The 26,170-nt window shown below is 38.9% G+C and overlaps 2 long non-coding RNA genes across 2 annotated transcripts; both read left to right on the forward strand.

The window, feature by feature from the left end:
- The first annotated feature begins 5,975 nt into the window (after positions 1–5,975).
- Positions 5,976–13,418, forward strand: LOC138690278 (uncharacterized). Its single transcript, XR_011329079.1, has 3 exons — positions 5,976–7,216; positions 8,416–8,527; positions 12,416–13,418. It is a non-coding gene; the product is annotated as an uncharacterized lncRNA (long non-coding RNA).
- A 4,188-nt stretch (positions 13,419–17,606) lies between these two features.
- On the forward strand, positions 17,607–25,788 carry LOC138690357 (uncharacterized). Its single transcript, XR_011329217.1, has 2 exons — positions 17,607–23,546; positions 25,334–25,788. It is a non-coding gene; the product is annotated as an uncharacterized lncRNA (long non-coding RNA).
- The last annotated feature ends 382 nt before the right edge of the window (positions 25,789–26,170 follow it).

Genomic DNA, 26,170 nt, shown 5'->3' on the forward strand with positions numbered 1-26,170 from the left:
CAGCATCGCCTGGCAAAGATGGTTTGATAGCACAGCCTTTATAATTACAAGCTGTCTCAACTGCGAAGGATCTGACACCGATGCTTCTCTCGGAACGAAAATCTGCAGCATAGCCCCCACACTGCCAGTATATCGTTCTTGTGTCTTGCCTTAATACTGAGCAGAAACAGATTTTGATAAGATACTTTGATAAATCAGGTAAGTATCTTACCTATGTCAGCCTTCTTTGATAGAAGTATCTTGTTCTTGCAATTCATCCTGAGGTGAATAGCTTTGGTCAAGTAGAAAGTTTGCTGGCTAATGGTGCTCTTTATCTGTTACACCTTTAAATGTTGGAGTGTATTTTTAATCATTAGTCTGCAAGCTCTTTGATTTTTTTTTTTTTTAATTTTTTTTTTTTACAGAGTGCATACATTGTGTTGGTCAAAAGTTGGGATGGCACAGCTAGAATGGGCAGGAGGAGAACTGGCAGAGGATGTGTTAGAGCCAAGATACTCATCACCCAAATTACTGAGGGGTGATGATTACTTCTGAGTATATAGTAAATGTAAATGTGTAATTCTGTGGGGAAGGATTTTTTTTTTAACTTGGACCAGACATTTGCTATAAAACAACTTCTGGGATGCTTTTGGAGAGTCAAATTAAATATAAACACTACTGTATCATAGATTTTGTGTAGTAATGGAGGTTCAGGTTTACATTTTGGTTACTATTCAGACACCGTACTTACCCCAAAGAAATGCCAAACCTTCTCAGTTAACACTACTGGAAGTAACCTGTGCCAACCTTAAAGGATTGGGTTGATTCCTGTAAAGCACTCCAGGTAATGGTTACAGTTGGTGAGGAAATCTTTATTGAAACACTTACTGTTGAATTGCCTACCTTAGCTCTTCAATAAAATTCCACAGTAGAATGTTTAAAATATTCCCCTAGAAGAATGTGCTGGTTTGGTTTGGGTTTTGCTCAAACTTCTGTGTATACTATCGAAAACTGAAATAACGTGCAGTGTTTTATTTGATATCTTCATCTTGGGTTTCAGACAGAAAGCATTCAAACTTTCTGAAATTTGGTAAATCAGCCTTTATGGGCTCCATGGGCTAGATGTATAAAAGGCTGTATATTCTTTGTATCATTACATACCAGGAAACGCTTTGTGCCTGGGGAAGGTTTGCTTATTTATTCAGTCTATCAGACCCTTAAGCAATGTCAGGTATGTACAGCAATCTCTAACTGCAGTCCTAAGGAGGCTAGACAGTCCTTTTAATAGGCCTACTGCCTACATTCTCCAGGAAAAAAAAAATGCTTTTAAGAAGAAGCTTCTTCCCAGAAGCAAATGTCAATGTTTTTTGCTTGCATGCTCTGGTGTCTTCCCATAAATGGCAGACGTTGACTTGTAACCTGTTTACTGATATACATGACTGGGCGCACTAAATGCCTCAAGAAAAGCTTTCAGTTTTCTTTGAGAAATCTCATTCTCCTATATTTTATAGAAAGAGTTGGACTCTGAGTTTGCAGCCTCTGGTAAAAAAAAAAAAAAAAAAAAGAGAGATTCCTGAAGTTATTTAAAATAAGTGGTTGAAGTAACTTCTTCCAGCTTGGCTTGTTTGTAACAGTGCATTTTTACTGATTCTCAAGCTGAAAGAGAATCTCTTGCTGCCATTCCTTGCGCCTGTTTGTGTATGTGCCTGTCCTTGTGCCGGTGGTACGCTGGCTGTTGCATTTTCCAAATGATTCTGGTTTACTTCAAGAAAAGATTTAGGAAGCAATTCTGCCAGTCCTGTTGCTACTTACGTGAAGGGGAAAAAATTCCGAAGCCATGTCTCATTTGCTCTTGGCTATGCAGGTTGTGAATTCATATGAAAATACATTGAAAAGCTTTGAAATAATCAGTAATCATCTGTAATCTTACAGTCCCATATAAACATTAAGAATTTGAAATAGTTTACTCTGGAACTGTGGTTTTATTTAACATATACCTACCTCTGTTTAACTGTAATCCCAGATACGCTAGAAAGGGATGCTTTTTGAAGTTTATCTGGTAGACATTTCATCTTTAGCTCATTTGGAGGAGGACTGTATGTTTATGGCAACACATTTAAATCTGTAATACATGCCATGCATAAAATCTTCTAGCTAGGTGGCACCATATGTCAACAAACTTTATGCGAGTTACCAGCAGTTTGAATGTGTGTTTCTGATGCTGCCATTGAAATAGAGTTGAATTTCCCAGGATGTTTTTTAAAACCAACCCAGAGTTTCTATAACAAATTGAGAAAATGAAATGCATTTGTTCTAAATGCACCAAAGGATTTTAAGGAAACACTGAAGACTGATTTGCAATTTATTTTTTTCCTGTAATAACTGCTGTATCAAAAATTGTGTTGAAGTAAGGATGTGAGCAATGGTAAGAGAAATCAGCTTAGTTCTGTTCTTCCACGGGGTAGAAATACATCAGTGAAAACCCAGAATTGTCTAAATAACTGTGATTTTTTTTTTTTTTTTTTTTTTTACACCCATCATCAATATTGTGCTTCAGTGGCAACAAAGGGAATGTTGAGAATGTATTGCACACATTTGCAAACATCTTTGTAAACAGGGATTCAGCATGAAGCAACTTTTCTCCACTGTCTGTTTTGAGATACACAAGTATAGGGACAGAATTTACATGGAAATATTAGGAATAAATTAAAAAATCTTTCTAATGTGCCTCCTTTGCTCTTTATTAAAAAAAAAAAAAGGGAGAAAAAACACTGGGACATTTTTTAAAAGCACGTAATTCTTTGCTTTCTGGCAGATGAATTACTATGACAAGAGATTAATGTAGACAAGACCTGAACAGCTGACCAGCAGAAATAACCTGATTTCTCCACCCCTACATTCCCAAGCGAATGGTTGGTCTTTACCACACCACTCCTTTTTGAGTTTGTTGCTTTGCTGCTTTTTATCTACCTGGCTACAGTAGGATTTGGAGTCTACATAGTATTATAGCCACCTGGATGGAGATATGCTGGTTTTTCTGTACCTTTTTTTTCTAACCTTCTACCATCCTGCTTGAGATATGTTTTATTATAAATGCTAATCTGTGTCCAAATAAAGGGAGGGGGAACACCACCCACCTCACTAATTATGCTACAAGGGCTAGGGCATCTCCAAAGGGATGACGTTTATTCCCAGTGAGTTTAAACCATCAGTCGCATGTTGTAGAACTGGTTTTATGTGGATTAGCTGGGTTTATGTTAGTTCCCATCTTGCAGGAGGGTATGTGTGTATGTAACTGTGTCTGCGTACATATTATTTTTAATGATGTTTTGAAAGATCCTTTAACTAGGTGGTGGCTGGAAGAAGAGGGGCATGGGGTGGGAGAAGAACAACAGTTGTTGGGAGGCCAGGAGGCAATGCATTGCAGTTGAAGGATTTTTCCTAGACTGATCAAAAATCACTAGGAGATGTCTTAATCACAGAAAATACCACCCTACAGAGAAACGCTGGTCTTTGAACTAGTAAAACAAGCGTGCTTTTTCTGGCTTTTTTTTAAATCATGGGTCTTTCAGGTACTGGAAAAATAATATGCAAGGAAGAAAGAGTATCTTTACATGAATTAAAGAATTGTTCTTCGCTGTGCACCCTTTCACTAGCTACTCTATAGCCCAGCAAGCAGCGCAGGAAAGAAATGAGTTCTAAGCAGCTGTTGTCCCATCACTTGACTGCAGGTGAGGGCTTGTCTTGCTCACCAAGAATCTGCAAGAAGCCGGGGCAGAGTAAAGTTCCTCCTCCGCATATTTGATAAAGGAAACAATACTCCATGCATCTCTGTGACTGCCCATCGTGGTCCAGGTCTCTGTACTCCTGGAGATCAGGGTATCCTACAGTAATTCCATAACCAGGTTATGCCGTTAGGTGTTTGGAATGCATTCGGTGCTGCTTTGCAGAAGTCACGTATGAGAATCCAAGTAGGCTGCCATTGTTACGAGGAATTTACTATTGAAAATAGAAGACTTGATGAAACGTTCTTTATACTTAGTGCTTTGGCTCACAAAGAATTTGAATGATAAGACGGGATACTATTTTTGCAGGCAAAAACTCCTCAGAAGCAGACTTATGAAGAGCAGAACGCCCAGCTCTTTATTTGCTTATGGGGCACTCTGTTCGTTGCAGGATTAAAGATCAGTGAATCTGTAGTGGATTTATGAACTAACACTAACTTTATTTTTAGAAGGGTCAACTTGAATAACGTGAAGCACCTTGTCATCTGATCGCTTGTTCTTTGGTAATTCAGTACATTACAGAGCATGGTTTGAAGTTCTGCGTTATGTCTGAATAAGACTCTCTTCCTTTTACGTGGGGGAGGGAGAAAGGTTTAACAGCATAATGAGAAAGAAAACACTGATAGGCAGTATTTCATCCACTTTTTTATGTACAAAACATAGATTGTTGCTAGGAAATGCTAGGGTGTCAATGGAGCACTCTTATGACAGCACCGTAATTATTGTTGAAACAGAGGTTGAGTAGTCAGCACAGCTGTAGGTCTTATGCCTAAGTATTTTTGCAATGTGTTTAAGAAAACAGTCTATTAATTTGCATCCCTTCTTTTTCTTCTTTTGAAAAAGAAAGAAAAGTTTAGCACATGCTGGAAAAAACAGGATGCCGATGAATACCATGTCTTTGTATCTGAGTTATTAACAGCCTCGCTGAAGCTCTGATGTGCCTGCAGTCCTGTTTTTTCAATCATGTGCATCCTCTGTATTATCAGTTGAGGATTTGTGCTTTAACTATGTCATGTCCCACAACCGTTTGATTAGTCTTTATGTTGTGAGAAGCCACAGTCACAATAGCACATATCACGTAACCTGTGCTTTATGTAAGTTTGAGTGAAAGAAGCTAAATTCCTCGTATGTTAATGTCTGCTTTGTATTTAAAATGTCATAAAAATCTACAAATTAAGGTGGATGTGAAGGATTGACTGTGAAACATATGTGTTAGTACAAGTACAGTTGCATTTAGAATGCAGGAGAGATCTAGGAAAAGAAGAGAGAGATCTGTAAGCCCAGTAGTGTGTTGAGTTTCTTGCTCAGGAATTCTTGAAGGCAATGGCAGATCAGGTTGTCCGTTCAGAGGTCTTCCCACTTCTCTCTTTCTCTGGAGGAGGAGATAGGTTTAAGCTGGGAAGACTTGAAGAATCCTACTAACTGTTCTGAACCCTGATTTTTATGCCATTTTCAAAATATAGTTGTTACATACCAAAGCGGTAGAACATAGTAAGAGGTTTTGATTCTAACACTAATAAAAGCATAAAGAAAAATGCAGCCAAAACAGGCATTTGTCACCTATTTGGCAAACTGGTTTTATGTTCTGGCTGACAGATTTAAATCTAAGAAATATTGAGACTTTTTTTTTTCTTAAATTTTTTGCTTCTTTTAACAGGTATTTGAAAAGGCAAAGTCCTAAAACTGCTGTACCTCTGCATTGTTCCTTTCTGAATTAGCTTTTTTTCACCAGCTTAGCTGCTGTTCTGTTTCTGATGAAGAATAACTTTGCCTAAACATCATAGGAAATAATTGCATTTGGGCACACAATGAGGCTTCCTGGACTGGTGAAGAAAACACACCTTCCCATTGTCCTCTTGTTGTGTCAGTGCGCAGTCATTCTCTTCAAAATATTGGTAATTGCTGTCATGGTAACAAAACAAAAACATGGTGTGGCAACTATTTTCAGCATTGCACATGTGATATCTCTTCTGACTGTAAACCACTTCAGTTTTTAACCAGATTGAGAGGTGTCCTCTAGTTTAAACCTAGCATAGAGAGATCATTTTTTCTGAGTGATGGTCCGGGGGGGGGGGGGGGGGGCGTAGTATTCTTTTGGTTTGTTGGGGTTCTTTTAGGCAGATGGGTAGCTGGTTAATTTTTAGAGGTGGGAGGGGAATGACACCCCAACCAGTGCAAAGGAATCGACTTGTTCCTAGCACTAGTCCTGAACACCTCTGCAACTAACTAGCCGGGACAGGGTTGGCACTGAAATTCTGGGGGCTCTGGCAATAACCAACCTAGTCCTTGCGTTCTTCAGCACAAGAACAGACCAACAAGCTAATGCAGGAGCTTCGCAGAAAGCGGTGGTCACACTGCAACTTCTGGAAGAAGGTTCCTCAGGTGACTCTGGCGAAACAGCCGGGCAAACAGTGGGGAGGAAGGTGAGATGAGCTGGCAGGGAGGGAACACCTTTGTGAAGAGCGGGGGCAAGTTAGGAACCAAGGGTTGGACAGCTTTTGTGTGTGACTTTTTTCTTAGCCTTCTGCAATAATGATTTAATGGTAATGTGCCTTTTTTTTCCTCCGCCTTCTCTGCACCAGCTAACAACTTGTAAGAATTGTAACACCCAGCTCTGGGAAGGCAATTCATATACTTCTGGATATTAGAGAACATTTCATTGTAAATGATTGTCTTAGGATGTCCTTCCACTGAGTTAGGGAAGATGATAGAGCTCGAGATTCTTTTTAGACTGCAGATGTATTTCCTGCTCTGAGAAAGGCATGCTGACCTTGTCACATTTGGATTTGATTCGAGGGAGGAGGCTTCAAAGAGGTGAAAGAAGATTGTAATGGGGGTTTAATTAGTTCCTAATACTGTTCGTTAGATTTTTAATTCACGCAATTCTCTGATGTGTCACATGCTACCTAAAATCTGAGGAAGGGCAGAGAGTAATATTTAGCTTTCAGTCAGTAAGTATAAAAAAAATTGGAACAAAATGTTTTCTCCCTTCGTAATATTGAAAACACACTCTTGCCAACTGAGAGGGTAAGGTGCAAAATGAACCCAGGTCTAACTTGCACAAGAGGACGATAAACTATGCTAGCTGATGTTTTTCCTCTTCCCTTATGGTACTGAACCTCTCACCAATAAAACAAACATTTTAAGTCATATGATACAAAACTGTTAAAAGGGGTATGTACTTGATCACAGTTTGTTTTCCATTGAGTGAGTTTGTCATTAAAACACCTGATGCCTTCTTAACTTGTTTTAACAAAAGTCACTGGTCTACTTTTTCTTCATCCCCTTAGTTGCTCACCTTGTTGCTGCTACAATTGCCCAGCAGTGCAAAATGTGCTATGAAAAAGTTGAATAATCCTGTTCCAGTCTTCAACAGAGATAAACATGTCATCCAGAATCAGCACTGTTATCTCTGCAAAGCTGATGTGCAAATTATTAGGTTAAGGAAACAAGTAAGTTCTGGGTTTTAGGGGGAGGGGATGGGTTTTTCTGATTTTTTTTTTTTTTTTTTTTTTTTTTTTTTTTTTTTTTTTTTTTTTTTTTTTTTTTTTTTTTTGGTGGCTTGGCAGTAGTAAGAAGACTTACTGGTCTTCTCTACATGTACTGTCATTATACTTTTCCCTATCTTATTAGAGCAACCTTTTACTAGAATTCATAAACTCATAAGGAGACATGGTATACTGCTTTTAAATGTTTAGAAGTGCTTTTCTTAATTTTACTGTTTCAAGGAACAAAATTGATTAAAGCACTATTTCTTTCTATGTTATGGATCCCTACAAACTTTTTAAAGTCTGTCACACTGTGTCTTATGTGTAGAATTAGGGCATTGCAATATCAAGAATGTATCTTTTTCTGTCTTCCTTGAAACTTGCTCAAATTTAGTCATATTTTTATCATACTTGTTAAACTAAGGCAAAATTCCCAAATATTACCTGCATTGAGTATATTTTTCACCTTCCTACAGTTACTACGGAGTATCTTTGCTAACTTCCCTCCCTAATTTAGCCAGTGTTATGAAGACTCGATAAGAGAGTGCCTACTGCTTACCTTCCCGTTGCTGCCGAGGCAGTAAGGAGAAGAACAGATCAATATATATTGGTTGAAATGTAGGTAAGGAACCAAAGCGGGGAGAGTCCGGGGCTCTAAGCCTGTTATGAGATTGATTGATTGATAATATAGTGCACAGCAAGCAAGTCTTCCAGTCTTTGAGATGTTTGTCTATTATATTCAATTAAAATATTTCAAATGTGAGGTTTTTTCCTCATTCCTTTTCAGGCAGCCAAAAGCCAAGCACTTGAAAGCCAATAAGTGTATTTCAGACTTTGATGACCACTGCAAGTGACTGAATAACTGTGTGGAAGTCAGAAAATACTGGTGTGTGTTTTACAATGAATGAGAGATGCTGTCTTTCTTTCCAGTGGTCTTCTGGATAATATCTCACTTCTCGGCAGGGTTAAACACCTTTACTGCAAATCAAATACCATCAGCCTTTTTTCAGTAGTTTATAAAGAAATCAGCTTAGAAATTTTCACTTCCTTTCCACATAAAGGTCAGGAATTTCCAACTCTTACTGTGCTTCCAGTTTGTTTCTAGTCTATATGTAAATATCTTTAAGCTGGGTACCAACCACTTTGATTTCTGTTTGTTTTAGAATAACGTTAACTCATCATCGGGTTTTGGAGTTAATTGTTCCGAAAAGCAGGGACTACGTAACTGACTTAGAAGCACAAGAAAAACGATCTGATGGAATTGCTTCTCTTCAGGTAAGTTCTGAATTCAAAACCTTGTCTTTTCCCTGATCCCTCTAGTCCTGCAAATGGGAATAGGCTTGGTATTTCTAATCTAGCGTGGTTGCCTGTTTACCCTGCTAAGCAAAACTCAGTACCTTGTGAAAACACAGGGACTAGCACGACCCATGCTGGGTTTGCATTCCAGGAGTTCACAGGCATCCTACCCCAGTCCTGTACATCTCCTGGCGAGAAAGATAGTGGGGTTTATTTACCACGGTATGAAATATAGTGAACAGGCATGTGTTACGATGTACCTCCTTCGCTAGTTGAGCATTTTTCTTGCACTATACAAATATTTGTCCTGTCTCATTTTCTGGAAGATATATGAAAATATCTTTAAAATAATAATAATAATAATACTTCTGGATGTGTGCAAATCTTCAAGTATAATTTTTTGAAATGTCTTTATATCTTATCTTTAGCATAGTTGCAGAAGACACATGAAGTTCAAACTTCTAACTTTAGGTAAGCTGAGTGTTGAATGGATGTAATATAACAAAGCCAGAACTGCTTGTACTTGCATGTATATATTTGGTTTATATAAAGAAAAATTGGAAAATATTCTATATTCTATTCTGTTAGTGTGCATGATATCAAATCTAAAAATGTGTATGTACAGGGCTCATTCTTTAAAATATTAAGTCTACTGAAATATCTATTATATCTCTTATGCAGATATTTTCTTGAAGATCCAAGTTTGTCTTTTTTTTTTACTCAACTGAAGAATGCTAATTTAATAAAGAAAAAAATATAATAGCCTGTCAAATGTCCACTGGCAAGATTTGTATGAATTGCAAAACAGCTGAAATTGATATCTTACGTATTTTGTATGTTGCTTGATCTTTTTTCTGCTAACACTGTGGACAAAATCCTGATTGCAGTGAAGATGATTTGACTTAAGTGGAAGCAAAATTTCCAGCAGATACCTAGAATTCTCTTTTCTGTCCTACCTATTGTGAAACTATGAACAGTAAGAGGAAGCTGGTCAAAAGAATTTGAAACTAGCTAAGAGAGAGCAGAGGACAAGACGTTTTATTAGGGGCCTGCGACAGGGAAAATGGGGCAGGATGTGCCTTAGTCTTCACATTAAGTCTGACTCATTTTTTCTTCTGAGCAACCAAATGGCATTTCTTCCTCGCTGCCTGGCCTCCATCAAAGGAGACCAGCAGTTGCTGGAAAGTAATAAGGTTGTGTAGATCAGTAAGGCTGTGGAAAGTGATTGATGCTCTTATAAAAAATGTAGGAGGGAGAGAGAGGAGGAAAAAAGTGAATATTTTGGTTAAATAACAGTGGACAATCTCCCCTTTCTGCCATGCTGTGCAGAAGGCAAAGCTGAAACTATTTTGTTAGAGTTTACTAATCCCTCCATTTTGACACTTGGAAGTGAAATGGCAGTTCCTCAAATTTCTTTGAGATCTTGTGGCTTTGTATATTTCCTTGGACATGTTTAGACATCTGCCCATTGGGCAGTGTGCCTTTTGTTGCACATTGTACGTTTAGCCAAACTGAGTTGGCACCGCACAGTGCTAGAGAAAGCTGGTTCCTTTTCTAGGTCACCGGTTTGCTTTGTCATTTTGGTTAATCCATGTAAATGGCTCTGAAGTTAAATATCCGCACCCTTAAGTGCGTATACATAGGGTTGCATTTTGAAATCTCTGGACAACAAACACTGCACTCTGTTTATCAGCCACAAACAGGTTCTACCTTTTGGAATTAGTGGCAGATCTTCCAGTTAATACATTTTACTGCCATTATATACTAAATGAAGTGCTAACAAAGGCTCTTTTGTGCTCTGAGAACAACCTGAAGTTTGTAATATTTTTGGAAGTTTTGTTTTGTTGTTCTTTTCCACTTTGTTGTCCTTTTTCTGCAGCCTCTGGAGCCAGAGTTCTGAGGGGTTTTTTTCTTATCTTTTGGTCCTTAAACTACAATATGAAACCCGTCCCATTGAACTCATGCAATACGGGTTAAACTGCTTCTGACAAAAGGCACACAGAAAGCTTGTAATATCATTCCTGATGAATGAAATTACTGCATAATTTTTGGAGAATTAATATTTCATTGCTTCTTTTAAAACAAAGTTAAAATCCTCTGGGTCATGCCAATGAATGAATTAACAGTCTAAGTTGTGTGGACAGGCTTTCTTAATCAGTAATGTGTAGCTTCTCTTTCAAATTATTTGCACCTTATGTCCTCTGTTTTAAGGTGTTTCCTTTGTCTTAGGGCTTGGCCTATATTAATAAAATATAAATATTTTTACTGGCTTTTGAATTGTTAGCTGACTCAAACAATAGCTTAGCAACTGAGATAACACAGGAGGTTATCTCTAGCATTCTGTTCTTATGTGCTACTTTGCTGCCAGAAGTGCTAGGGAAGACTTCGGAACAAATCAGCTCCTGGCCCATTCTGGTGTACAGGGACTAGAACATTGTTGATGTTTACTACTAAACAAACTGGCTTACAGTGTGTCAAGATCCCTCTGTAGAGCCTTTCTGCCCTCAAGCAGATCTCAAGCAGGTCAACACTCCCGCCCAACTTGGTGGCATCTGCCAACTTACTCAATCCCCTCGTCCCGATCATTGATAAAGATATTAAACAGAACTGGTCCCAGTACTGAGCCCTGGGGAACACCAGTTGTGACCGCCCGCCAGCTGGATTTAACCCCATTCACCACAACTCTCTGGGCTCGTCCATCCAGCCAGTTTTTCACCCGGCGAAGAGCATACCTGTCCAATCCATGAGCCGCCAGCTTCTCAAGGAGTATGCTGTGAGAGACAGCATCAAAGGCTTTACTAAAGTCCAGGCAGACAACACCCACAGCCTTTCCCTCATCCACTAAGTGGGTCACCTGGTCATAGAAGGAGATCAGGTTGGTCAAGCAGGACCTGCCTTTCATGAACCCATGCTGACTGGGCCTGATCACCTGGCTGTCCTGCACATGCTATGTGAGCACACTCAAGATGAACCATTCCATAATCTTCCCCAGTACCGAGGTCAGGCTGACAGGCCTGTAGTTCCCCGGATCCTCCTTCCAGCCCTTCTTGTAGATGGGCATCACATTTTGCTAATTTCCAGTCAACTGGGACCTCCCCTGTTGACCAGGACTGCTGATAAATGATGGAAAGTGGCTTGGTGAGCACTTCTGCCACCTCCCTCAGTACCTTGGGGGGGATCCCATCCTGCCCCATAGACTTGTGTGTGTCTGAGTGGTGTAGCAGGTCACTAACCATTTCCCCTTGGATTATGGAGGCTCCATTTTGCTCCCTGTCCTCGTCTTCCAGCTCAGGGGGCTGGGTACCCTGAGAACAACTGGTCTTACCATTAAAGACTGGGGCAAAGAAGGCATTAAGTACCTCAGCCTTTTCCTCGTCCTTTGTCACTGTTTCCCCCTGCATCCAATAAAGGGTGGAGATTCTCCTTAGACCTCCTTTGTTCCTAATGTATTTATAGAAACATTTTTTATTGTCTTTTACAGCAGGAGCCAGATTAAGTCCTAGTTGTACTTTGGCCCTTCTGATTTTCTCCCTGCATAACCTCACGACATCCTTATAGTCCTCCTGAGTTACCTGCCTCTTCTTCCAAAGGTCATAAACTCTCATTTTTTCATGAGTTCCAGCCAAAGCTCTCTGTTCAGCCAGGCCAGTTGTCTTCCCTGCCAGCTCATCTTTCTGCACATGGGGATGGCCTGCTCCTGCACCTTGATGATTTCCTTCTTGAAGAACGTCCAACCTCCCTGGACTTCTTTGCCCTTCAGGACTGCCTCCCATGGGACTCTGTCAACAAGGCCCCTAAACAGGCCAAAGTCTGCCCTCCAGAAGTCCAAGGTGGCAGTTCTGATGTCCCCCTTCCTTACTTCTCCAGGAATCAAACCCACTATCATGTCATGGTCTCTGTGTCCTAGACGACCTCCAACCGTCACATCACCCCCAAGTCCTTCTCTGTTCACAAACAACAGGTCCAGCCGGGCGCCTTCACTAGCTGGCTCCCTCACCAGCTGTGTCGGGAGGTTATCGATCTTCCACACGCTCCAGGAACCTCCTAGACTGCTTCCTCTGCACTGCATTGTATTTCCAGCAGACATCTGGTAAGTTAGTAGTTTATTTTAAATTTTTATCTTATTTTTGTTTACTTTTAATACTTCTTAATGAACTCTGAATTCCTATGGTTTTGTATATTCCAAATTAGGAAAAATATTCTATCTGAAAACATGCAACAAAATGTAATTTAGACACGGGATATGGGGATGTTTGACTAAGCATTGCTAATATTTCCCCAAAATTGAGAGTTTTGCTGGCTGATTATTAGATTCTATGAGTTGACATCAACTTCTGTTTGATTGCAAACAGAGTCGAATTAATTGAATTTGTTCAATTCCTGATCTACGAACATGAAGAAAAAACTTCAGTTCAGACCATGATTCTTTTTTAAAATGGGCTGGGGGGGAGGGTGGGTGGAGCAGAGAGGATGAAGAGGAGGATGTAAAATAACGTATTCAACATGAGATTTCTGTATGTTGACTCCCACACACTTGTATGAAAACTCAGCTGAAAGCAAGCTGGTTTGTCACATTTCTAAACCAAATCAGAAATAACAAGAACTTTTTGTAGCAAAACATTCAGTTGAGGACAGGAAGAAAACAAAACATGAAACTGTAAAGGCATGGCTTCTTTAACTAAGAATTTGTTTTCCAGGTTTAACTTATTAATATGAAAATGATCTTTTTTAATCTGTTTGTTATGATCTTCTCTGTGTTGCAAGGATTTCCTGTCATCAGTTCTAGATCCTTCTGTCATTAAATAATTTTTAAAAAATCCCTTGTCAATTTGCATTTCCTTCTAGAAATCGGAGATTTAGAGCTCCTGAGTGCTGAGAGAACTGATGGAGATCATCAGCGCATTTTAATTTTGTTGATTTTGAGGTACAGGAGCATTGAAGGCTCTTTAAGGCTTCCTTGCTGAACTGCTAGCTATGTCTGGGGGTGGTAAAGACAAATTCTCAGGAAAATCCTCAGCTGCAGTATAGCAAAACACTAAAACTCAACAACCAAACCCTGTAGGAAAAGTCAAGATGTAGGCTAAGAATTTCATATATGTGTGTGGCTAAAATAGGATATAAATGTGTGTTTTAAAACAGTATTTTTTAACAAAAAGAGATACAGCTGGTAATAAGTTAGCATAGGATTGTCTTTAACTTATTAACTCAGTGTTTCACTGATCCGTATAGGAAGGAGAGATTTTAAAATTTCAAAATGAAAGGGAAAGGATCAGTTTTAAAAACTATTAAAACCATGGGGTTTAGGGAGTCTTTATTTTAAGTTTTCTCTGGAAAGTGGAAAAACCAAGATCTTGGATCAACCATAACTGTAGATCAACCTTGCTATGCTATTTGACTTAAACCAAAAATATTTAGTTTTGATTTAGATAACAATAAGGTTTGCTGTTGATATTTAAATAGAAATGTAAATTTAAAGCAAAGTTCAGATTCTATGAATTGTTCTCATATTCCCCTTTCCATTAAATAGAATGAATGAAATTCCACTCTTAAAAGCAAATATACTCCCTCTTTCATCCCCTTAAATTCTCAGATTTTCCAGGGTTTAACTTCGAGACAACCTGGAATTTGCTTGAAGCTGGACATGAGGAAAACATTGTTTTTCCTGATAGGAATGGTAACATTTTTTTGAAGTTATGACTCTCTTTTTGTAAATAAGATTTACAGCAGGTTTGAGGAAGCAAAGAATTATTTTCAACACTTGACAAAAGTTATGGATCTTAGCTTTTTTTTTTTTTTTTTGCTTTAAACTATGTTCTGCAGGAAAAACATAGCACAGAGAGAGAAACAAGCAATCTGTATTTTCTTCCATTAAACTGATGCAGCACTTTGAAATGAACCTAGTAGGAAACATGTGCATGATCTCATAGTAACTTTGTGATCATTGCACAAAACAATAAAGCAATGAATATTTTTAATAAGACCAGAAACCTTAATTGCTCTAAGGTCTTTTTTCCGTTGCTATCGTGATTCTGAGAAAACTCTAAAGCAACAACTGAAGCAACTTCCTGCCATGGAAGCAATCCAAAAATCAGAACAAAAGCCTCCTACAGACTGGACATGGCGTCCTGGATTGTTATCATTCAGCATTCATGTCTTAGTAAATTAGCAACCTTTCCTTCTTCTAGTGCCTAGAATGCTTCAGCTTCTTGTCTAAGGGTGAGAGAGCAGGTAAGTGTCTTTGGGGGAAAAGTATTCAAATCTTTTAAATCACCGAGACTACTTCCAGTTTTACAACAAGTTAGTGGGTAAATGGTTTTGACATATTTAAAGCAGTCACTCACATTAAAAAGCATGAGACGATTACACTTTTCATCAACAGAGAAAAATGCACTGTGCCCCTCTGAATATCTTCTCCTGATGAAAATTACTGACCTTATTTTCGTTCCTCCTCTCTTTGGATTGAGCCTTCTGGTCTTCAGGGATATGTCTTTTATTTACTTATTTATTTTTGTTTTTAAAGCTCTGGGAGGCTTTGAAATCTGCACCAACAACTGCGAATCCTGACTGATGAAAACCTCCCGCTCGGTACACAGTCAGATTTCGTACTTAAGCGTGCTCACCAATCCTATTGATGTGCGAGAACTGTGAATTGAGAATTGTGAAAGTCATGCAACTCGGGGGCTGCTCCAGACTCTGCAAAAGAAAGCATGGGCAGAGGCAAGCAGCAAAAGCATGCTTATGTTTCTGCTACTTGCTTTGTTTATAGCAGAGACTCCCGGACTCCTGAGCGGGAATTCGCCTGCAGCTGGAGCAATGGCTGGTCAAGGGCGTGGGAATACAGTCTGGCAAGGAAAGGGTGGGAAAGAAGCAAGTTGTTGCCCCCTCTCCTAGTTTCCTTGTCTACCAAACAGCAGCAGGAAAACTAAGCCAGCCCTTCCAGGTCTTAGCCACATGTTAAGCCATCTTCTTTTGCTGTTGCAGAAGCAATTTGGACCCATCCCGCTCATCCTTCGAACAGCTGCGTTCAGTCTTGCCTGTGCCACTGAGAAATCTCAAACCAGTTTGGAGGCAATTAAATGAGGACACAGTAAGAGGACTGACATCATGGACGTGCAGTTTTTTTATGTTACTGGTTCTATGATAAACTGAGAATTATTTTGATATGGTTTTATATGAGACATACCACTATTTTTGTGAAAAGAACAGATTTATTTTCAGAAGGGTTATATATTTGAGCAATAATTCCCAGAAGTCTACAGTTGCAAAGGAAACCTGCAGACATACTGTTGAGTCATTTTCAGTGTTAAAAATCAGGTTTGAAACTGTCAAATTATACTCGTACCTTTAGTTAAATACCCTCTGTAAAGGGTAAGAGAAACACGGAAAATCATCTGGGTATTAGCAGAAATATTACAAAGATGTAAATCCATCTTCAGAGAATTTGAAGCTAAATATATCATTCACTAAATTAAGTGACGCTGGTCTGCCTTTTTTTTTTTTTTTTTCCCCCTGTAGCTACAGTACCAAAATGGTTTGACACAGGTATAAATATTCTTCTTGGCTGCCTTGATGCAGGACACTGGACTTGTGGGCAGTAATGCTTGGAAAGATGGTTGTCTAAATAATTGCAGGGCAAGGGAAAGAGAGAAAAATGTAAAAACTATGCAAAACCATTCTTGCACCCAGGTAAAAAAGACTAGGAACAAATTCAGAAAAGTGTGTTCAAAATTTAGATTAAGTTTCATGTTATTTTTACTAGAAAAAGCAGTTGGCGGCGCTGCAGGAAAAAAAAGGTATATTTTGTGGTTTTCCAGAAAAGATTTAGATGGTCCTTGAATTCAGCAAAGCCTGGAAACACTTTTTTAGCCTATGCGAGAGATCTTCATGGGCCTTTCAGCCTAAAGAAATCACTTTATACCACAGAAAATTAAAGAGATGGTGTTGATGAGCTATGGCAGGCAATTGAATTACAAAGGTGTGTTCCAAAACACTGTGCTTAGAATCTGTAGTGGCTGTTTCATCTGTATGTGTATACAGGACAAAGGCATTCCAACAAAACAAAATCTTTCTAATCGTTGATGTTGTTCCTACTGCATTATATGCTGAAGATCTGAGAGGACCCATTTTGTTTGTTCTTTATTCTGCTCCTAGATACTGGCAACTGTTTGAAATTTCCTTTGTTAAATTGAAGGAATGTTTCATGAATTATGTATTTTTTTTTCTGAAAGAGAAATTGTGTGCTTTACATTGATTTTTTTTTTTTTTTTTTTTCTTTTTTTTCCCCTACCTTGCCTAGTCCAGGACATCCAGAACTGAACAGTTATTTTAAAATGAGAAGTAAATAACCACAGAGAAGCTTTCAATACAAACAGTGTAATGACAATGGCTTGTCAGATGCTGAGCTCTGTACTTGCTTGCTAGTATTTAAGAATACATATTTTTTTAATCTGTGGAATTATAACAGGTTCTGCATGTTCTTCCTACAAATGGACTTGAAGCAGCAGATGAATTCACTTCCAGATCTTTGATTCAAGATTAAAATCTTTATGTTAGAAAAATTATTAATTCTGGAAACCACGAACATAATATTTTGTAAATGCTCCTTTGTTCAGGATATGTTCTTTTAACTTTGAAGCTGCAATGAGTGCTTGTATAGGTGTTTTCTGGAGTGCTAACAAAGTTCTGAAAGGAAGTTATACTTTTCTTTTACAGCCTTCCTTCTGGTTCAGCATTGTTTTGTTCACCTAGAAATTCCACGTAGCTTGTGGGGAGGGGGGGCTTGTTCCCCCAGCAGATGACAGATGCCTACGGAAAGAAGTGGCAGAACTTGTTTCTGCAACCTGGGTTGCTGCAGAAGATACGAAATGTCTTGTCCTCCAGTTTTGGCCAGGGGGTATTGTGATACGCCGTGGGCGTGTTAGTACACACACACACCTAAAATGAATGTATTTTAGCCCACGCTAAAATAAAGTATACTTTGAGCATTGATATACCCGATAGGTAAGAGCCTTGAGTGGGTAGAAATATGCTTTTAAATTAATGCATTTCATCAATCAACAATTTGAATAGTAGGAAGGCCTGGCTGGCAAGGGAGCAACTGTTCTGCTTCCCTGAACCTTTGGTCTGGCTGGTGCTTCCTTTCTTGTACTGCTGATGAACGAGAACCATAAACTTTGCTGATCTTTAGATCACGGTCTTGGGCATAAAGGAAGAGTTTCATCAGAGTAAGTGTCAACTCTTTCAGAAGAGTGTTTGTTAAAGTACAAATTGCAAATACAAACTTCTTATGGAGGCATCAGGCACCGTTGAGTGTGTCCTATAATTTGGTCTGCCTTTTCTGCGGCTTTTTCTACTCCACATACTTGGTGATGGAACTAAGGAGATCAATGTTTAATGTTATGAGGATACATAGTGGGTTTCTCTGCTTGACTTTAAGTACCAGAAGAGCCATTTCAGTCTCATGTGAGCTTCATTAAAACCTCGTGTAAAACGGAGAGAGGGATCACGTGGCTCTTTGTTGCCTCGATAGGAATAAGAAGGGAGATGTTCTGTCCATGCTGATGAAAAATTGGTGGGACTGGAGGTAGATGGTTTTGTGTGTTTGTTTTCAATAGGGATCTATGTGTCATCCATTCCAGTATCTTCAACTTGGGAAATACCTGCTGTGGGAATGAGGGAATGGATTCACACCTTGGTTCCCCACCTTCAAGGCTGTTGTCCGCAGCCAGACCCTCACCAAACGAACAGCCCAGTTTGCTGTGTAATGCCCCTAAATTATCCTTGAGTTGTTAGTGGTCACTGTCCTCCTTTGACTGTCCGACTGTTTGCATGAAATGATCTTGTAGCATTAAAATTTTTGGTGGGTTCTGCCACACTTTACCTGTCATCGGTCACTTTTACCACAGACCTGGAGAAAAACTGCTGGCTCGGTGGAACGGGGTGGAGCAAGGGCTTATTTCAGTGAGAAAGATCTGGAGATACTGAACTAAGAATAGGGTAGTGATAGGTTAGTTTGCTGGATCTTTCCTTTACATTTCATTCCTGCCAGTCCTGATTAACCCTAGCGAAATGCTATTTTGAGGAACCAACGCTGCATAAGTCACTTGCAGACTTTGCGCGCTGGTGAAGTGCAAAGAATTTGTCAGCAGGTTACAGCCAGTAAAAGATTGCTTTGAGCATTCTCAGTTCGAGCCGCTTTGATTGGATAAGGGTCAGGATCTTAATTAATTTCTTCACTATTTAGATGTCTACTTAGGTATTTACACCATTATTACATGACTAATGTCATGTAACATCTTTCAGAGTGTAAGCATGAAATGTACTTTCTGTGTTGCCGAGCTCTTTGTAGTCTTTGTATCTGTTTTGACAGGGCTTTCTGCCAAGGTCTAAGTGGCTGGAATATTCACTGAATTGAAAATTGCTGTCAATTTTTGTTTAATTATGCAAGTATTTGTTGTAAATACCTGTGATAATTGGCTAACTGTAGCACTTCATGTAGTATCTGCTGAGATTAAGGACACAGTTTACACTGGAAAGACCTTTGTTTTAAAACAAACAAACAAACAAACAAAATCCAACAGAACAAACCAGTGTAACTTTCTTTGTTTCCTAATGTCTTTTGCCTTTAATTACTTTCATAGAAATATCCAATGTCTTTCTTTTCAACATAGATCTAGAATGAAATTTTGTTTGGCAAGGTTTTTTCATGTATTTCTTTTTGTTGTCTGATTTTTTTTTCCCTCCAAGTACTGTGTGCCCTGAGTAAGACTGTTAGCGCAAGGTGTGGATTTCTGGCAGTATCTCAAGTAAATACATCATGGAATCATCTGTTTGTTTTTCCACTAATAGCACCCATATTTCCCACAAACAAAGAAGCAAATAAGCACTTTAACAGAATTTTAGTGAAAAATCCTGAGATGGAGTAGATATTGGTTTTAAAGGCTGGTTTTTGGTTTTAGCTGATTCTCAGGATTCTTGTCTTAGCATACTTACTTGCACTTCAGAAATATTGCCTGCAAACTAAGTAAAAGCAGAATGGCTTGTCAAAAAAAGTGGAGACACTGAAATGTAGATTTTATCATTCTAGAAGGAGTTAGAGGAGAAATTTAAACTACAGCCACCCATTGAACAGCTGAGTTAAGGTGTTTTCCGCAGTCTGAAGGTATGTATCACATGGATGTCATAACGCCTTTGTGTGGCAACTGTTAGAATTTATTTCTTGTTCATCGGGAAAGGCACCTGGCAGGTGAAGTGCTGTACGGTATGATTGGCAAAGCCCTTAAAGAAGACAAAGCTAAATACAAAAATGAAGGTGTGTTATTTTTAGTTGCAACATTTATTGATACTTGTTTAAATAGAGACTCATCAAAGAAGATCTAGTTGTTTGGTATGAATAGTTCTCAGAGCCTTCAGATGGAGTCTGCAAGGCAGAACAGTAATGAAGAGCATTTACTGTGACATTTTTCTTAGCATTGTTCTTAAAAGTAGCCTTTGCCCAGTACCCTCTGGGACCATAGGTACGGGCAAGGTGCTTAGAAGGAAGAATTATTGATCAAGGACATGAAGTAAAATCAGTGAGCCAACAATTTTTTTCAAGAACTGTTTAAGGGAGACCACAGAATAAATAAGAAGTTGCTTGCAGGTTTTGGTTTTTTTTAATGAACTGTTTATTGTTGCACTGTATTGTGACCTATTGAGATCATGGTGTGTTTCTACATAGCTGGGTCAGCAGAAATGCTAATTTTCTCTTGTGTACACACATACTGTCTCTCACAAAATGCCGCTGGGGATATTTGTGCGTCTAAGATACCAGTCTGACCATCTTCTCTGCTGAGTGCTTGGGGTTAGCAGTGTCTGGAAGTGGATTGCTGTGGAATGTATGTAAAGAGAATGACAATTTCTCTATGATGATTATAAAATAGTCCAGCTAGCTGTCCGTTGCTGCTTTGTGTGTTCCCAGTACAAAGCAATGAAGAATATTTTTTTAAAAGCCTTGTAAAAGCATTAGCCTCTCTTCTGCACCAACCCCTGATGGCTTACCCTTCACTTACTCAATTGTTTGGGTTATGTTTACTAGTCATTATTGACCTCTTTGTTAACATAGCTACTGTTGACATCATTCCTTATCCAACAGAGATAAGGCCTTGTGTTCTGTTGCATCGTTACAGGGCAGCTCTCCAAGTCCAAATTGTTCATCTATATTTGAAATATTTGTCTTTTGAGCTTTGTAATGAGACTTGTTTACATGGGGGAGGGAAGGAGAAAAATCCCTGTAAATGAAGGCAGTAGTCTCAGTGTAAAAACAGCAATTCAGTGGGATAATAAGGAGAATGTGTTTTCCAGCTGCTGTTTGTAGATCCCAGTTGCTAGGGTGCTTGATATCACGGAGTATAACCTTGTCCCATGGTTACAGATTGCATATCTTTGCTTTACTTGACAACGAGGTTAAAGACTATATCCTCATGGCTTTTTTAATTAGAACTGGCTCAGAAAATTAATGCTGAGATAAAAAATTCTTATGCAGCCCCTGCAACCATCAGGATGTTGGATTTCATTAATGAACTGTTAAACCTGTGAATGACTCATTAGAGGGGTGGACATGAAAGTCTGCCTTGCTTGCATTCATTTTACTGACTCTAATTAAGGGAAACATGTTCTTCGATGTGATAGCTTGCTGCTGTAGGCACAACGTCTATGCAGGAAAGGGAAGCTTTTACTCTTTAGAAAAAGGCTGACTGCTTGCTGCTTACATTAAAAGAAACAGCCATTTAACCGTGTAGTCACTGGACAACCAGGTCGTACATCTCACTGTAGATTGCCCCTTCTCAGTTAACTCAAACATCTCTCTGGTACTGATTAGCCAGTGTCAAAATGTGTCCTGCACCAAGAAAGCAAGCAAGAGTTTTTTTCTTGAAAAAGCACACTTTCTGGTGCTTGAAACAAGACTAAACCAAAACAACAACAACAAAAAGGAAGAAGGTAACTAACACCTGTGGCTGGAGGAAAAGAAAGCAGAGGTTGGAGGAGATGCCAAAAGTTTATTAGTGTTCACAAGCTACCAAAATGCTCTTTTGGGCTTTTATTTTTCTCTACTTGGTAATTGTGATCCCATGTCTTTCATGGTAAACCTTGTTTGTTCGTGATCTGAATCAATCCTCTCCTGAGCTCATTAGTCTAGCTGTCGGCTATATTCTAAGCTATGTGGCTGCTTAGTTGCATTTGATATGCTGTTCTTTCTTTTTCTACCAGCAGTCAGGACCAGAACAGCTCACAGGGCTTTAAACTCCCAAAGAAATCTAGCTGCTGTTAGTCTGGGCCGTAAATCCACTGGCTTGTTATAATGACTCAGTGTAGTGACCTGCACAGTACTTGAAATCTTGGACTGTGGCTTTCATAAAGCTGAGAAATACGCATGCAAAAGGCCTTTTTAAAATAAGCTAGATAGGATGTTTTGATTAAAAATGCTTTAGTGTGTTTCTCGATTTTTCATTGCATTAATGCATTGGCATTAAGACAAAGAATTTTCATCAATAAATTAGCCGCCTTTGAAAGATACTAACTTAAAAAGGAGATTCTGACCAACACCTTTCAGTTACCTTGCCATGGCTCCTCTGTGCTGGGGGGCATATTGGCCTCAAATTCCTAGTTTGTAACAAAGCAATCTCAGGGTTATTCTTGTTTTTACATGAGTATTAAGAGTTCTAGAAATGGCTGTTAAGAATCATTTGGTTGTTAGCCTCCTTGGCTGTGCTTTCTCTTTTTCTGCTTATGTCCAAGCATGAAGGCAGGAATGAAAAATTAAGATGCAACTGGTCACCTGCTCTACTTTCTAGTTTTCTTCACTTGAGTTAAGGAAGCTAAGCTGCTCCGTATGGTTCATATAAAGGGCAGCTAGTACGAAACTGTTAATAAAGTTTGTAGTTGTGAATCTGTCATACTGAGCACATTTCAGTTAGAGAGCACCATTGATCCTTATTTATTTATCTCTTCCATTTCCTTAGGCAACTAAACTATTTGAAGAGAAGAATTACGAGAATTACTGGCTAGAGTCATAATGTGACCTACATATAAATGACCAAACAGCATGGTCCCCATTTCGGTAGGGACTTGCAAGGAAAGCTGTTTAATGGGCAAGTACAGGGTCCAACTTCCACTGCTATCAGTAACTTATCAGTCTCCTGTTTTAGATAAACATAAAATGTCTGTAAATGAACTTCAAACATTCACTTAGCTGTATGTGAATTATAACCATATGCAATATGAAGGTAAATTTAAAATAGAAATGACCAGTGCTACGGACGCAGAATATTAGTCCAGGACAATCATTACCTGGTTTGACAGGAATTAATTGAAGAGTATCAAGGAACACCAAACTGATCATTCTACTAGAAAGATGCTCTAACCACTCCTGATGTTCCAATATTCATGACTCTTTTAAAAATACTCTTCTGAAAAAGTAGAAATTGAAAGAACCACCACCAAAACCCAAGCAGTTCTGCAAGAAGGATACTGAAGATTTAAGTTCTTATAGTTCCCTTAAAATCCTTAGCCTTAAATTGATCCAATTCCTTACTAGCAGTCCTATGTCAAATCACGCGGTAACAGAGTTACGAAGTTCAATTCCAAAAGACCTCCGGTCTGTACAGGTGTGGCTAAAAATAGCTGATGTTACCAGTTCTTAGTCTTATCAGGAATTTGGTTGTCAAACTAACCAAACCCTAGATGTGAGAGAATCCGTATCTGTTCCTGGAGGCTCCTGGGTGCCGGCATGAGAGCTCTGTGAAATCCCCTGGTTTGTCAGTTGGATTGTCTCTTCCCATGCCTGTACTGTAATTTTCTTCCTTGTTTCATTGCTGTTTGTAACATTTTTTTTCTGTTTACAAAAGGTCATACAGGGCAGACATCTTTCTTCAAATGATGTCCAGAGCTTTAGCTATCTGTGTTTTAAAGGGGAAGAAGTGGGATGTATTTCACACCAACATTTATCCAACTAAACCAGGTGAGAATTTGTACCAGGTTGAAAAGTGAACATATCACATTAATTTTGCTGTTTTCTTCAGGTGAAAATCTGCCAATCCTAAAAATGGAAATTCACTTTCTTTTCTCCTACCCCCACCTGCCACCTTTTTTTTAAGGATTTTCCAGCCACATTCATAGCCATCCTTGTAGGACTCATTGGGAAGAGCATGCGGACTTCTGTAAGAGCTACTTCATTATTAATATCCACTGATAAAAGGATGCTCTATAAGGAACTGTATAAATCATGTACAAGCTTCCGAATCCCTAAAGTGGGCTTAACTGAAGAAATACCTTTGTGCAAGAGCACACTCATTTATTTATTTTTTCGTGCATGTGAGATACTTCTTCCCTTCCCCAACCTCCCCTTTTTACTTAAAATCTGTGCTCACGCTGCCTTTGACAGGAGTGTCATGTGCCACGCTGCACATTCTTTTTCTTAGAAATGACAGGAAAACTTTGTTGAGCTCTGTCAACCTCCTTCAAATCATTATGTGGGAGAATACTGTTGTCTTCTTTTTGCAGTCAGTGTTGTCTTTGTGGGTGTGGGGTTTTTTCAGTATTTTAGCTTAAAATGAGTTTTGTGGGGAAGTAATAAACATGCGTTTGTATGTTTATTTTATAACTGAACATTAGTATGCTGAAGGCATGATGAAGCAGATTATATTCTCTGCCTTGTTGCCTTTGGGAAGGACTCAGGCTGTCACAGACTGGCAGCCAAACAGTTTGTTGGAACAGCAGCTTTACAGTATGACATAATGTGCTTTCAAATCACTTCTAAGTTGGGTCAAAGGAAAAAAAAAACGGAGGATTGACCACAGCGTTGCTTTGAGAGAGGGGATTTGCCTGCCTGTCAGGCTGCTGAGGGGCTCTGGCCTGTACACCTAGTACGAGTGGGACCTTGGCTTTTTCTTTGCAGTTAGTACAAAAACATTTAAAGAGAAGATCCCACTTCCAATTTGAAGTGTAAGAGAGTGAGGGATCTGATCAAATTTATTTTAAACCTTTTTCATCTTTTTACCAGTTCTCATGAGCTTGGGTATATGAAATGGAACATTGGAATTTTATATTCTTAAAATTAAGAATTTAAGGGGCTGAAACACCTCTCCTATGAAGAAATGCTGAGAGAGTTGGGGTTTTTCAGCCTGGGGAAGCGAAGGCTCTGGGGAGACCTTAGAGCAGCCTTACAATACCTAAAGGGAGCCTACAGGAAAGCTAGAGAGGGACTTTTTACAAGGACACATAGTGATAGGACAAGAGGTAATGGCTTTAAACTGGAAGAGGGTAGATTTAGATTAGATATAAGGAAGAAATTCTTTATGATAAGGGTGGTGAGGCACTGGAACAGGTTGCCCAGAGAGGTTGTGGCTGCCCCATCCCTGGCAGTGTCCAAGGCCAGGTTGGATGGGGCTTGGAGCAGCCCGGTCTAGTGGACGGTGTCCCTGCCCATGGCAGTGGGGGTTGGAACTGGATGATCTTTCAGGTCCCTTTCAACCCAAACCAATACGTGATTCTGTGATTTGGTAATTAGTAGCAATTCTTATCACCCTTGTACCGGTCAAGTTATCTGCTCATTTGATCTTGTGCAGTATTTCAATATCCTATTTTATATCTTTTTAATATTCTGATTAAGGTGTATATTTTAAATAGCCATCATGGTAATGAAAGCTATACTTGGGGAGATTTTCTTTTAAATATTATCCTTACTGCTGTACTCCAGTGCATGTCTTCTGTTGCTTAATAATGTTATGTATTTCTTTTATGAACTAGCTTTCTGAACAAATTAGAGATGGTAAGGACCCATATCATGGAAAATGCATGCTCCAGCCTTCCTATTGCTTATTGTCAATGGTTGGGTTTCTTTTAGTCTTTAATAACACCTGAAACGTGTATGTACCTGAAAAATGTTTTCCATTCCTTTTATATGTTAACAATTGTGTGCGTGTGTTGAGATTATAGCTGGAGAAGTTTACTCTGTCTTCTTTGAACAGCATAGCTTTTGATAGCTGTGTTCCCACAAACATGTACAGAATGTTTTGGTTTTGTGTGTGGATACTATATAATTTGAGGAGAAGAACAAATTATGTAATGTAATACTGAGAGGATACAAGTGAAAAGGCATGAATCCAAACAATTACTTAGTGGTTGGAACTATTTGACAATATTTATGATCTGTTTGTTTGCTGTTGGTGATATTCCTGAATAAAATGTAATGCGTATCAAAACTGAGTACAGGTTTTCCATCCAGAACCTTTAAACAATATATCCGAACACATTCATCCACCTGCCCATTTTTGCATTAGTTCTTTTCAGATTTTAAAGTCCATCTTCTAGGTACAGGGTGTGATATTCTGCAATGTGTTCTAGAGGCAGTGGGTTCTGCTGCCAGTATTTATAATTGCCTTGCTGTTTGGTACTTAATGAAAAAAATGCAAGCAGAATAAGTTTTAATTTCAAATCTTTAAAATTAGTTATGATTTACATACAATTATTTTTATTTTAAATCTTTCTTTAATCTAAATTTCTCCAGTTTTAGCATTTAGTCTTGTGGAAAACTGGACTATTTTAACAAAGGCTGTAACAACTAATTAAAAGAACTAGATCAAG

The sequence above is a fragment of the Haliaeetus albicilla genome, chromosome 21 (genome assembly GCF_947461875.1).
Source record: "Haliaeetus albicilla chromosome 21, bHalAlb1.1, whole genome shotgun sequence".
Classification (NCBI taxonomy): Eukaryota; Metazoa; Chordata; class Aves; order Accipitriformes; family Accipitridae; genus Haliaeetus; species Haliaeetus albicilla.